This window comes from Nuphar pumila, chromosome 4 (genome assembly GCF_984573655.1).
Source record: "Nuphar pumila chromosome 4, dmNupPumi1.hap1.1, whole genome shotgun sequence".
Taxonomy (NCBI): domain Eukaryota; kingdom Viridiplantae; phylum Streptophyta; class Magnoliopsida; order Nymphaeales; family Nymphaeaceae; genus Nuphar; species Nuphar pumila.
This window is the reverse complement of record NC_143252.1, coordinates 26,725,948-26,738,849: the sequence shown is the minus strand read 5'-3', so window position 1 is coordinate 26,738,849 and position 12,902 is coordinate 26,725,948. Positions and strand designations below refer to the sequence as shown.

Sequence of the window (12,902 nt, the reverse complement as noted above, 5' to 3'; positions counted from 1 at the left end):
TGACTTAATTTTTGTTTTTTCTATTTTCTTGTTATTTCTCTATGCTTAGCTGCTTTTCACCAAATTGTTTCATATTTGTTGTGTTTATTATATTGTTTTGTCTTCTTGTTCCCATGTACAGAAATCTGTAGTAAAATGTGAACACATCGTAAAAGAAATCTATTATTTCTATTATACTGTTGGATGAAGGCAAAAAATTTTAGGTGTTTTTTTTTTGTTGCTTCTTGTTGTAGGGAGAAACCTAACTAAAAAACAATGAAAAAGGAAAAGGTTGGTAAATGATAACTAAAATTCTAAAATCAAGCTCTTCAATGGAACTGTATCCAAATACTGGGTTGATCCAATTCAAATCTGATTCATATCTTTTGCTAATCTAGTTTCCATATTACAAATAAATTGTTTTCCAACCAAGACAAGGAATCAAAGGAGTATAAAGCCTGCATCCTTGAAGGAATTACAGGTACTTGCAAAAAATAGCTTTAATGTATTTCCCTTCAAAACAGCTTCCCTTGAAATCTGGTATTTGCATCTCAACCTACTCCTTCAGAGCCCCTTCAAATGCCTCCTCCCCACACATAGCCTTAGGTATTCTCTGTGATCTTGGCATCAAAGGGTGTTAGAGTTTTACTACCGATTCCATAATGCCCATGAAAGCCACTGTTGCCAAAGTGCTTTTTTTTTTAAAAGGCAAGCTGGGGTTAGACAACTACCAGTTATTCAACGTGCCATTGGGTTTTGAACCTGCAACGTCCCACCATAAGGAAACGTGCACCGACAGCTCCTACCAATCATGCCGAGCACGTTGGTGTGTTGCCAAAGTGCTTTGCTAAGGATGGAGGTGGCAATGCACCTACATTCCCAACATCATATTTCAACACCCATCCACTGAAGATAAGGTTGTTTTTTGGCACCGCCGTTTTTCGATGCAACTCCGACGTACTCGTTCATTATTCAGGCAAGCTTCATTATAATCATTGTTATCTCAGAAGGGTTGGGTTTAAGGTTTGGAAAGGAAGAGGCAGAAGCATACCTGGTAGGGGCAATGGCTGAGCACGGGAATAGAAGACAAGGCTGGTGGGTTGAGGAAGGTTACTGCGACCTCTCTCTCTCTCTCTCTCTCAACAAAGACGAGAAACCATCCTGCCCTTTGCTTGGATGTGGGGCCTCACTTTTTCTATGATCCGGATTTGTCATGTGAGTCTTATGGATTTCATGAACTCTGGGTGTAGGTGTTAACTTTGAATGCAAACGGATTGGATAAGGGATATGCTTTGTCTGAAGCTAGATTTCAATAAATAAGTTCAAATAGGGCTTCACATGATCACATATGGTCAGAGTTAGATGGGAAGGGGGTACCAAATCATATCCAACTAGCCATTCAAATAAATCTTACAAGTATTTAATTTGGATCATGTCAGGTTCAAATTAAAATTTGGACAGAATAGTACACGCTGAATCCAAATTCATCTATTATTCCAAGTCATATGCTCTACTAAGTCAGACCAATGGATTTGAATTCGGTTAGATATCTAAGCCAAATTTGTTCGGTTGGCATCTTCAGAGACATGGCAAACCAATCCAAATTTCACCTTGTTTTTTACTATTAAAGCCCAAAACCAAGCCAACACTGTTTGACTATTTTGACTCCAAAAAATCATTTGTTTGGTAGCCAACACTGATTCTTTGAAATGCCAAAACCATTTGAAAAAAAGTGTTCCCAAACAGCATGTGTGGATCTTGGAACTCTAAAAAACCTCAAAATCATGCTTTGTCAACACATGGAAACGGTGTTTCCATCTAAATGCAAGGCTCCCAAACATAACCAACGGGGGGCTCCGGCAGTGAGTGCACGTTACCTTGTGTTGGGACGTTGCAAGTTCAAATCCCAATGGTATGGTTGTATGACTGGTGGGAGTCTGCCTAACCCTAGCTTGCCTATTAAAAAAAAGAGGCTCCCAAACATATTTGGACAATGATCTTTCAATTGCTAGAAAAAGCTGTTCTGTTGTCCGGATCTAGTTAGTGATCCCAATGCCAGTATCTATTAAACAAGGCATGCAAATCACATTTATGCAGTTAGACTAGTGGACAAAAAAAACCGGAAGTCGTTTATAAATACAAATGCTTGTAGCAAATATATTCCCATCTTTCCTTGGATCTAAGAAAGGATCCCGCGAGAAGCTATGTGTCTCTAGTAACTACTGAAAATTAGGTTTGTCGGAAAGGATAAATAGGATTTGGGTTTTGTGTGGCCGTCTCATGTATGTTTTGCTTGGGTGTATTTATTTATTTTATAAAAATATAAATAAGAACACATTTATAAAATAAACATTTGAATCACAAATATTCAACAAAAAATAACCGTATTGTACAAATAATTTGACCTGATTTCCTAAAAACCGTTTAATTTTTTATATTCTTTTGATGTCTAAAATCGCAAATATCTAACATTGTTAAGACCTTTTTACCCTTCACAATTGTGAATTAAGGTGTAATTGCGATAAAATTGTACTGTCAGCTAGGTCTAACTCTCACTTAAATCCAGAATTGTAGGTTATTTCATGCGGAACTCATGAATTCACATAAATTTATTTACAAATTTTTAGTGAAACTAAAACCACCAAAATCACAAATATCCTACGCTTTCACATATCTTTCACGAAATTGCATAAATTTATGTGCGAAACATTATTACCATTAAATTCACAAATATCCTATTTTTTCGCATATACTTTCAGAAATCACATAAATTTATTTGCAAAACTTACTACTAAATTCATAAATATCCTACATTTTTGCGTATACTTTTAGAACTTGCATAAATTTATCTACGAAACTCTACTTACCACTAAATTTACAAATATCTTACTTATTTGTACATATTGCATGATCTCGCATAAAATAATTTCACTACAAGAAAATTGATAATTAGCGACGGAAATTAGCGTCGGATTTTTTCCGTCGCTAATTAGCGACAGATTAGCTAGAGATAGAATCTGTCGCTAAGTCGCGACGGATTAGCGAGGAAACAACTTTTATCGCTAATCTGTCGCTACTTAGCGACGGATTAGCGACTGCATTTTTTGTCACTACTTTTTATTACAAGAACACCATTTTAGCGATGGATTTAGAGAGGGAACTCTATCGTCGCTAATCCGTCGCTAATTAGCGACGGCTTAGCGACAGAATATATTCCGTCGCTCGTTTGGTATTTTTGATTTACGACGGCTTAGCGACGGAATAATTCCGTCGCTAAGCCGTCGCAAAATGTCGCGTAAATCCCTAATCCCATCCCTCTTTCTCTTTTTCCTGTTTCGCTGTATTGCTCCCTCCCGCCGCCCTCTCCCTCCCGCCGCCCGTCGGCTCTCGCCACCGTCCGGCCGCCGCCGCTCGTCAGTCGCCGCTCCCCGTCCACCGCTCGCCAGCCGGCGCTCGCCAGCTGCCGCTTCCCGTCAACCTCCCGCCACCGCCCGGCGACGCGCAGGTAATCTTCTTCTTCTTCTTCTTCTTCTTCTTCTTCACGTTGTATGCCCCGGCGATGGCCGATGAGGTTGAGCCCGGGCTATCGGCGGCGAACCTCGCCTGAGCTTGCCTTGCCTCAAGCTCATGGCCTGAGGTGAGGCTTCGCCTGAGCCGGGCTTGCCTCAGGCTCATAGCCTGAGGTGAGTCCTCGCTTGAGCCAGCCTCATGCTCGAGCCATAAGGTGTGCTCGTTGAGGCCAGGGTCGAGCCCTCGCCTAGGCCAGGTTCACGTCTGAGCCTCCCCTGAGGTGAGCTCACCTCAGCCTAGCCTCCATTCTTCACTTCAGTCAGGCTTGAGGTCTTGCTCATCCACGCCTAAAACTTTTTTGTTTTTTCCTGTTACAGTTATTTGGACTTTTTCTCCTTAAAAAGTTTCATGCCATGACCGACCATCTAAAAAACTGCCATTTTGGATCCAGCTTTGTTTGAGTAAAATTCATATTTTGGCAAAACGTGGACTCATGACAATACTTTTTAGACTTCTAAATATTAAGACTTTCAGAAAAGGGTTATCACACTGTTATTCCACTAGAAAATGCCAACCATGAATTTCATTAAGAATAAGAACAAAACATATAAAATTTCACGCTTAGAATAAGAAAATGTCATTGAACAAGGATATATAAGTGGAAACACACATTTTAACAATATGTTAAACTTCTCCACAAATAGGGCAATATAATGATGACAAAACACCATTGGAAGTAAGACATGTGAGGTTAGTACAGGAGAAGAAGCATATACAAAGAGAACATGTTCCTTGACTCTTGATGCAAAATTTGTCAAGTGTTAAAAGCTACAAGCTAAACTTTCTAACTCCTTAACCTTAAGAACCTACATTTATTTTTTTTTTCTTTTTTCCACTTTGGTGATGATCATGAATGTGTGCATCAAGCATGAAAGAATCAGATTTCTTTTTTTATCCTACTTTGGGCGAAAAGTTTTGTAACATTGGTGCAATTTTGAATTATACTGAAAACATGGGAGCAATTTGAAAAATTAGCCTTTAGTTTTTTCATCGAGTTCTCACTACAATTTGATGTTCAAGCTTCAAAAACAAGGTTCGGAGTGCACTTATAATTTTTCTCCCTTTTTTTTAGGGGAAGACGCTAGTTTAAAAAAATATATCATCAATGCTTCTTTTTCACTTTATTTCATCGCATTTCATCATTAGATATATCATCAACAGTTTAGTTGTTTTTTGCATTGCATAAGTGTTTGTGTTTCCCTAATTAGCTTCAATATTCATTTTAACACAGTGTTTTTTGCAGATTTCTCAACGGAACTCGCTTGTGCCCCGCCACCCGTGGTAAGTAAGTGACAAAAACAATGCAAATCGGGTAAATACCCGTGGTGAGTAAGTGATGCAAGCGCATCACATGTTATTTAATTTATTGAATGTAACACTTTATTGTTCACACACTCACTTAGTTGTTGATATCTAGGACTGCTTTGTTGGAGTTCGGAGATCATACTGAGCATGATTTTAATGTATGAGAATAGAAGTGTTCTTATTTTTGGAGTACGGAGTCCATGCTATGCATGGTAGTAGTTAGTGGGATATTGAAGTGTGTTTGCTGCAGGTACATGTTTGACATTTGTTTGATATAAATTATTTCGATGTATTGCAATATTTGATGTGATTGTATCCATGCTTACATGTAGTTACTTTCAATTTGATTATGTCTTCCATGTGAAATTGTATACTGAAAGCATGCTTCAAATGAATGTATCGTGTCATGAATAGTTTGCACATGAAAATATTAAGTTATCAATGCATGCATCATAATTCTTGTGATTGTATGACATCATATATTGCATGATAAATTTGATATTTTCTTCATCATAGCATTCTGATGGTTCTCTTTTAACTGGTTAGGATACTATTCGTAACATCATACGACAGAATGACTGCAAACCGTGAATGGATGTATCGTAGGATAGTGGACAATGAGTTATCGCATGAATATATGGATGGTGTCGATAGTTTTATTGAATTTGCAATGGCAAGTGTCAGTACGGTAGATCCCACAGGTCAGATTAGGTGTCTCTGCAAGATTTGTAAGAATAATCGATTTGTAGAACCTCATGGCGTTAGACATCACCTATACAGGAAGGGTTTTGTGAGTGATTATCAGAACTGGACATTTCATGGAGAAGAATTTAGAAACGATTTTGATGCACGGGTGAATGTGGTGCATGATAATCCATATACGAATTTGATATTTGATGCTGCAGGAACAGAACTGGGTTCTGCTATGAGTTCTAGTGATGTAAGAACTGCCGTAGATGAAGAATCACCAAACAATGCAGCTAGTAGATTTTATGATTTACTTAAAAATGCTGATGAGCCACTTTGGAACGGTTGTGAGAGTCACACTATCTTGTCTGCAGTTCTTCAACTAATGAATTTGAAGTCCGAGTATAATTTGAGTCAATCATGTTTTGACCGTTTGTGCATGATTGTGAAGAGTATGTTGCCTAAAGATGAGAAATTGCCACAAAATTTCTATCGTGCGAAAGTTATGGTCAACGCTCTAGGTATGGGTTACAAAAAGATTGATGCTTGTCCAAATCACTGCATGTTGTATTTCAAGGAGCAGGAAAACGACATATCATGCCCGTCATGTGGGCATCCTCGGTTCAAGCCAAAGACAAGAGGCAATGGTAGCACGAGATCAAAGGAAGTTTCATACAAGTCGCTCCGCTACTTTCCTATCACTCCTAGATTGCAGCGATTGTATATGTCTTCAAAGACAGCTAAACACATGAGATGGCATGCAAATAAAGTTCGACACGATGAAAACAAGATCACGCATCCTGTTGACGCTGAAGCTTGGAAGCACTTTGATCGTACTCATCAGAACTTCGCAATGAAAGTGCGAAATGTTAGACTCGGTCTATGTACAGATGGATTTAATCCATTTGGGGGTAGATCAACTCCATACTCATGCTGGCCAGTATTTGTAACTCCATACAACCTTCCACCAAGCTTGTGTATGAAACGTTCAAATCTTTTCTTGTCTCTGTTGATCCCTGGTCCGACCTCACCTGGCCAAAATCTTGATGTATATCTAAGGCCATTGATTGATGAATTAAAAGTACTGTGGGATGACGGTGTTACCACGTATGATGCCCACAAAAAATAAAATTTCAACATGAAGGCCGCTGTTCTATGGACAATCAGTGACTTCCCTACATATGGTATGTTATCTGGTTGGAGCACACATGGGAGGTTGGCTTGTCCGAATGATTTGAATTAGTGCAATACTTGATGCCAATGATTTGAATTATTTGAATGCATTGCAATGCTTGATGTGAATGACTTGATTGCATTATAATACTTGATGTGAATTATTTGAATTATCTGAATGTATTATAATTTATGCAATTAACGAATGATTTGAATTAGTGCAATACTTGATGTCAATGATTTGAATTATTTGAATGCATTGCAATGCTTGATGTGAATGACTTGAATGCATTGTAATACTTGATGTGAATGATTTGAATGTATTGTATGACATATGTTATTTGTTAGAATATGGTTCGTGGAGGTTATAGTGGTCGCTCATCCAGTAGTAGCCAGGCTCAGCCTTCATCTTCACGGGCTCCTGTGATAGGTATATCATATAACTAATTAGATGCTTGATTAGTTCAAATGCACATTCTGAGAATTTCTAATGTATTTTTTTACAGATGATGTTGCGCCTGTACACGACCCACCTACACCAGTTGATCACACAAGTCAACAGCCAACACAGGAAACAGGGTCTTCTCAGGCTGGCACAAGAAGACTCATTCGAATAGTGTATATCGATAATCGACCGTAAGTATTTTGTTTTCAATTATTGCATATCTTCTAAATATTTTATATTGATATTTACTGTGTAACAATTCATGTGCAACACGAGGTTTGAGCCACAAGAAGTAGTACGGGAGATTAGGAATTCACTTCTTCAACATCTACCAGGACCAGTTGCTCAATGGAAAGAGTACCCAAAGGAGGTGTTAGACAGATTGTGGTCCTCATTCATGGTATACAGTTGTTCCTCATAGTTAATGTGTTTCATATTTAATTTATTTAAGCAATGTCTACTAACTTTCTGAAAATATTTGTAGGCTTCGAATCGCTTCGCAACTACGGTGGAAGAAAATGATGCAAGGAAGGTGTGGCAGAAGGTGGCTGCCAATCGATTTGCAGATATGCTGCACACTATGAAGACTGCAGCAAAAAAAGCATCTGGCGTAGTAGATGATCCATTACTGTGGAAGGGCCATGGTCCTATTACTATCAGGAGAGATTACTGGGATGAAATGTGCGATAAGTGGGCATGAGATGCATTTAAAAATCGCTCTGCAAAGGCTTCACAAAATCGATCGAAGATGCCCGAAGCCCATCTACACACAGGTGGATCTAAGACATTTGGGAGCCACCTAAAGAAAATGGTAACTCATCAATATATAATATTAATTTTATAAGTATTGTTGCAAACTTGTGTACTAAATCTTTTGTCATTTAACTTCGCAGGAAGCAGAAAAAGGAGGCAGTGTACCATATAAGGATGTGTTTGTAGAAACACATAAACGGAAGACCACAGGAATCTTCGTATCAGAGAAGGCGAGAACGACAACGGTATGTATTAATTCTATTAATAATCATTGCAATATATATGCAAGTTATCATAATGTTATCATTAATTATTGATGAATACTTTAAACATTATTTTGTAGGAGGCATATGAGCAATAGATGGTAGAGCGATATGGCGAAGACGCTACTCAGCATCCATCATTTGATCCTACAGCATGGGTGACTGCAGCAGGTGAACCCAAAAAAGGTCGCGTGTTCGGGTTTGGGAGTAATATGAACACTTCACCAGTTATTAGTTCTTCCAGTTACGGCTCACCGACTTCTTGCACCGACATAAGCTCCAAGCAGCCGACTATTCTTTCTGGTGATGATATACGCGAGATCATTAATGAATCACTGAATAACTACTTTCAATACACCGTCGCCCCCTTTCTCCGAAATGAGATCAAGGCCGCTGTTCAGGATAGGGGATCTTCGATTCCAGGTCCCTCTCAGGTATAATCACATATTTAGTTTTTTGACTGCCTTAGAGCACATATGAGCATGCTATATTCACATATTCAATTTTTTGACTGCCTTAGCACACATACGAGCATGATCGAATCACATATATAGTTTTTTGCCTGCCTTAAAGCACATCTGAGCATGGTAGAATCACATATAGAGTTTTTTTAGATGCCTTAGAACACATATGAACATGCTATAATCACATATTCAATTTTTTGACTGCCTTAGAACACATATGAACATGTTATATATCATTTATGATAGAATCACATATAAAATTTTTGGCTTTGCCTGCCTTAGAGCACATATGAGCATGCTATATTCACATATTCAATTTTTTTACTGCCTTAGCACACATATGAGCATGATAGAATCACATATATATATATATATATATAAAACTTTTTGTCTGCCTTAGAGCACATATGAGCATGATAGAATCACATATAAAGTTTTTTTGACTGCATTAGAACACATATGAGCATGCTATAATCACATATTCAGTTTTTTGACTGCCTAAGAACACATATGAGCATATTATAATCACGTATTCAGTTTTTTGACTGCCTTAGCACACATATGAGCATGCTATAATAACATATAGAGTTTTTTTACTGCCTTAGAACATATATGAACATGTTATATATCATTTATGATAGAATCACATATAAAATTTTTGGCTTTGCCTGCCTTAGAGCACATATGAGCATGCTATATTCACATATTCAATTTTTTTACTGCCTTAGCACACATACGAGCATGATCGAATCACATATATAGTTTTTTGCCTGCCTTAAAGCACATCTGAGCATGGTAGAATCACATATAGAGTTTTTTTAGATGCCTTAGAACACATATGAACATGCTATAATCACATATTCAATTTTTTGACTGCCTTAGAGCACATATGAGCATGATAGAATCACATATAGAGTTTTTTTATTGCCTTAGATCACACATGAGCACATGATAGAATCACATATAGTGTGTAATTTATTTCATTATATTTTGTTTATCAATACTGACTGTTCTTTTCTTGTGTAGGCTGCTAGCGATAATCAGGGTAGTGGAGCTGAAGGGACAGATAAAGACAATGAACAAGAAGACGCACAAAATCTTGGCGATGATTAGAGGACTGTGTTAAAGAAGTTCTATTTTTTTTATTTTTCCTAATTGTAATTGTTGAATTGTAAATAATTAAACTTCTTAATTTTAAGGTGGAACGATTAATTGTTGTAGATTCTTGTTATATGAATTTTTTTGTGTGGTTTGTTTTTTATTTACAGGAAATATAAATTGTACAGAAAATAGAAATTGTACAGTTCTCGGTAATTAATTTTCAAATAAATTTTTTTTAAATTTTTTTCGTGTTTGCGACGGATTAGCGACGGAACCATCCGTCGCTATTCATATTAATATAGCGACGGCATAGCGACGGAAGTAAATCCGTCGCCAAGCGGTGGTCGACGTTGAGTACCGGCGGATTGGCGACGAAATATAGCGCTCGTTATTCCGTCGCAATTAGCGACGGACCTGGCGACGGAATAATTCCGTCGCCAGTTAGCGTCGAAATATTCATGACGTAAGCATACTGTCGTCTCGTTGTCGCTAATCCGTCGCTAACATGGTTAGCGACGGATTAGCGACAGAATGTGGTCGTCGCTAATCTACTGTGAATCATCTTATATCGTAAATATCATATTTAAATATTTATGTAATTATGACAAATATGTGATATTTCTTATTTTTTGTGAAATACTTTTTTGAATCATATATAAACCCACCGTGGTCCCCAACTTGATTATTTTTGCATAATTGTTTTTTGTCTTTTGTCCCCAACCAGTGGTCCCCAACATGCTTCCCTTCCGGCAATTATTTATGTCAATTATTTTCGACAACTATTTTTGACAATTATTTATAGGAGGCACACCATCACTGCTAAACCATCAACAATGTGTTTTTCGGTAAGCACAATATTCTCTTTTTTTTAATGGTTGAACCAAACATTGTTCTCTTTTGTTTAACAATTGAATCAAACAATGCTTCCTTTAATTTTATTTTTTGAAATAAAATGTTTTTTCAATATTTTTGGTATGCACAATGTTTCCTTTTTTTTTGAAAAATAAATAGTTTGTTTATTTTTTACAATGCTTGTTCAATATTCTCTATCTTGTTATTATAGGAAAATTTGAATCTGTTTATTAATACAATATGACCAAAGAAGAAGACAACGAAGGGGTCCACACCTACATCATCTTTTATTGTTGTAGTAAAACAACAAAAGACAACAAAAAACTATGAACTAGATCATCCTAGTAATTTAATAGTACGTCTTATTGTGCAAAAGCAGGTAGAGAGAGCCACATCCAAAGCCAAAAATGTGTGTGTGATGTTTTCTATAAAAAATATATAATTGATAATCACATACAATTGCGCTCAAACAATGAGCTGGCAGGAAAACCTAAATTGTTGTACAGTAAACAACTATAAATGTCAAAGTGGTCTGTATCTAAAGCAGAATGTGCATAAAAAGTTGAGCAGTTTGTAGGCACAATCTTGTCTCCTATCCTAGAAGCATCTGAGTGGAAGGGTGACCCATTAATTGGCATTGAGGTTGTTGCTAACCTTAATACCCAGATAAATGGAGCTAGAGATGCGGCCACCTATAGTGGCAACGGTGAAAGGGCGGAGGAGGTACCCGACCAAGGGGTTGAGGTTAATGTGGACCCTCCTCGGAAAGTAGATGTAAATAAGTCATATGGCCGAATCAGATGCGAACACCGTTCAAGAGTCCGATGCTACTCTCTGGGAGAAAGAGAAAGTGCAAGCTTCGACAATGAAGTCACAGTGGTAAAGAAGGTCCAGTGCTCATGACATATATTGCTACTATTCATGAATGCAATTGAGATTGAAATTAAAATTACTACTATACACATATACATTCAATCATTGATTAGTTTAATGTTGTTACTATTTATTGAAATTGACTTTGATTAGTTTGTCATGCATGTGTGAAACATGTAGAAATTCATTGAAATTGACTAATTTTATTTATTAAATTGATATATATATATATATATATATATATATATATATATATATATATATATATATATATATATATATATATATATATAAAGTAGTGCATAAGTGCATGACCACTTTGGAACATAACCAAAATGAACTTGCACTGAGCGTTTATCACGCGCGTGATGGACGCTCAATATCATTGTTTCTGCAAAAAAGACTTTTAGCAATGACTTTTGACATTGCTAATAGTCTTAAAATACACCTTTAATGGTGACAAAAGTCACCGTTAAAGATGTATTTTGATGTAAACTTGCACTGAGCATCCATCGCGTACATGATGGACGCTCAATGTAAGTTCATTTTGGTCATGTTCCAAAGTGGTTATATACCTATGCATTTTCTATATATATTGCTATTATACATGAATGCAATTGAAATTGAAATTGCTATTATACACATATATACATTCAATCATTGATTAATTCAATGTTGCTACTATTCATTGAAATTGATTTTGATTAGTTTATCATATATTTATGAAACATATAGAAATTTATTGAAATTGACTGATTTTATTGATTAAATTAAGATATATATATTGCTAATATACATGAATGCAATTGAAATGCTACTATATATATATATACATTCAATCATTAATTAGTTTAATGTTGCTACTATTCATTGAAATTGACTAATTTCAGTAAAATTAATTTGGATTAAAGGATTCTCAGTCAATTGATTCAAAAGAGCCAACATCCTACATTCACGGATTCTATTGGAACCAAGCATACTAATGGTTTTTAACACTAACAAAGGAAGCAAATAAGTTGTTGGATCAAATGTATTTTCATAAATTCTTGGAGATCACACCACGAAACATTAGTCATCCACTCTTAGAGGCTGTTGTGTAGTTTTTGAATCTGGAAACCAACACATTCCAGTTAGGAGATCTTGAGATGCCCATCACTTTGGAGGACGTAACACGAATTACCAAGTGCCATGGGGAGCCAATTAGTGAACAACGGTGATAAGATTTCAAGTAATTGTGTGATATTTTTTTTTGTAAGCAAATGATGATGCATTTGAAAGCGATAATATCAAGTTTTTATGGCTTATGAGCTACTATGACCCCAGTAAAGTGAGGAGGATGAAAGCAAAACTATTGTGTATTGGAGGAAAGGGTGGTAGAAGAGTGGACAAGATGACGAGAGAATTATTGTTATATTTATTTGACTCATGCTTATTCAT

At 36.6% G+C, this 12,902-nt stretch overlaps 1 long non-coding RNA gene across 1 annotated transcript; it reads left to right on the top strand.

Moving 5' to 3' along the window:
• The first annotated feature begins 8,559 nt into the window (after positions 1 to 8,559).
• Positions 8,560 to 9,859, top strand: LOC149839722 (uncharacterized). The gene is made up of 2 exons (XR_016431511.1): positions 8,560 to 8,609; positions 9,666 to 9,859. It is a non-coding gene; the product is annotated as an uncharacterized LOC149839722 (long non-coding RNA).
• Positions 9,860 to 12,902: the final 3,043 nt, after the last annotated feature.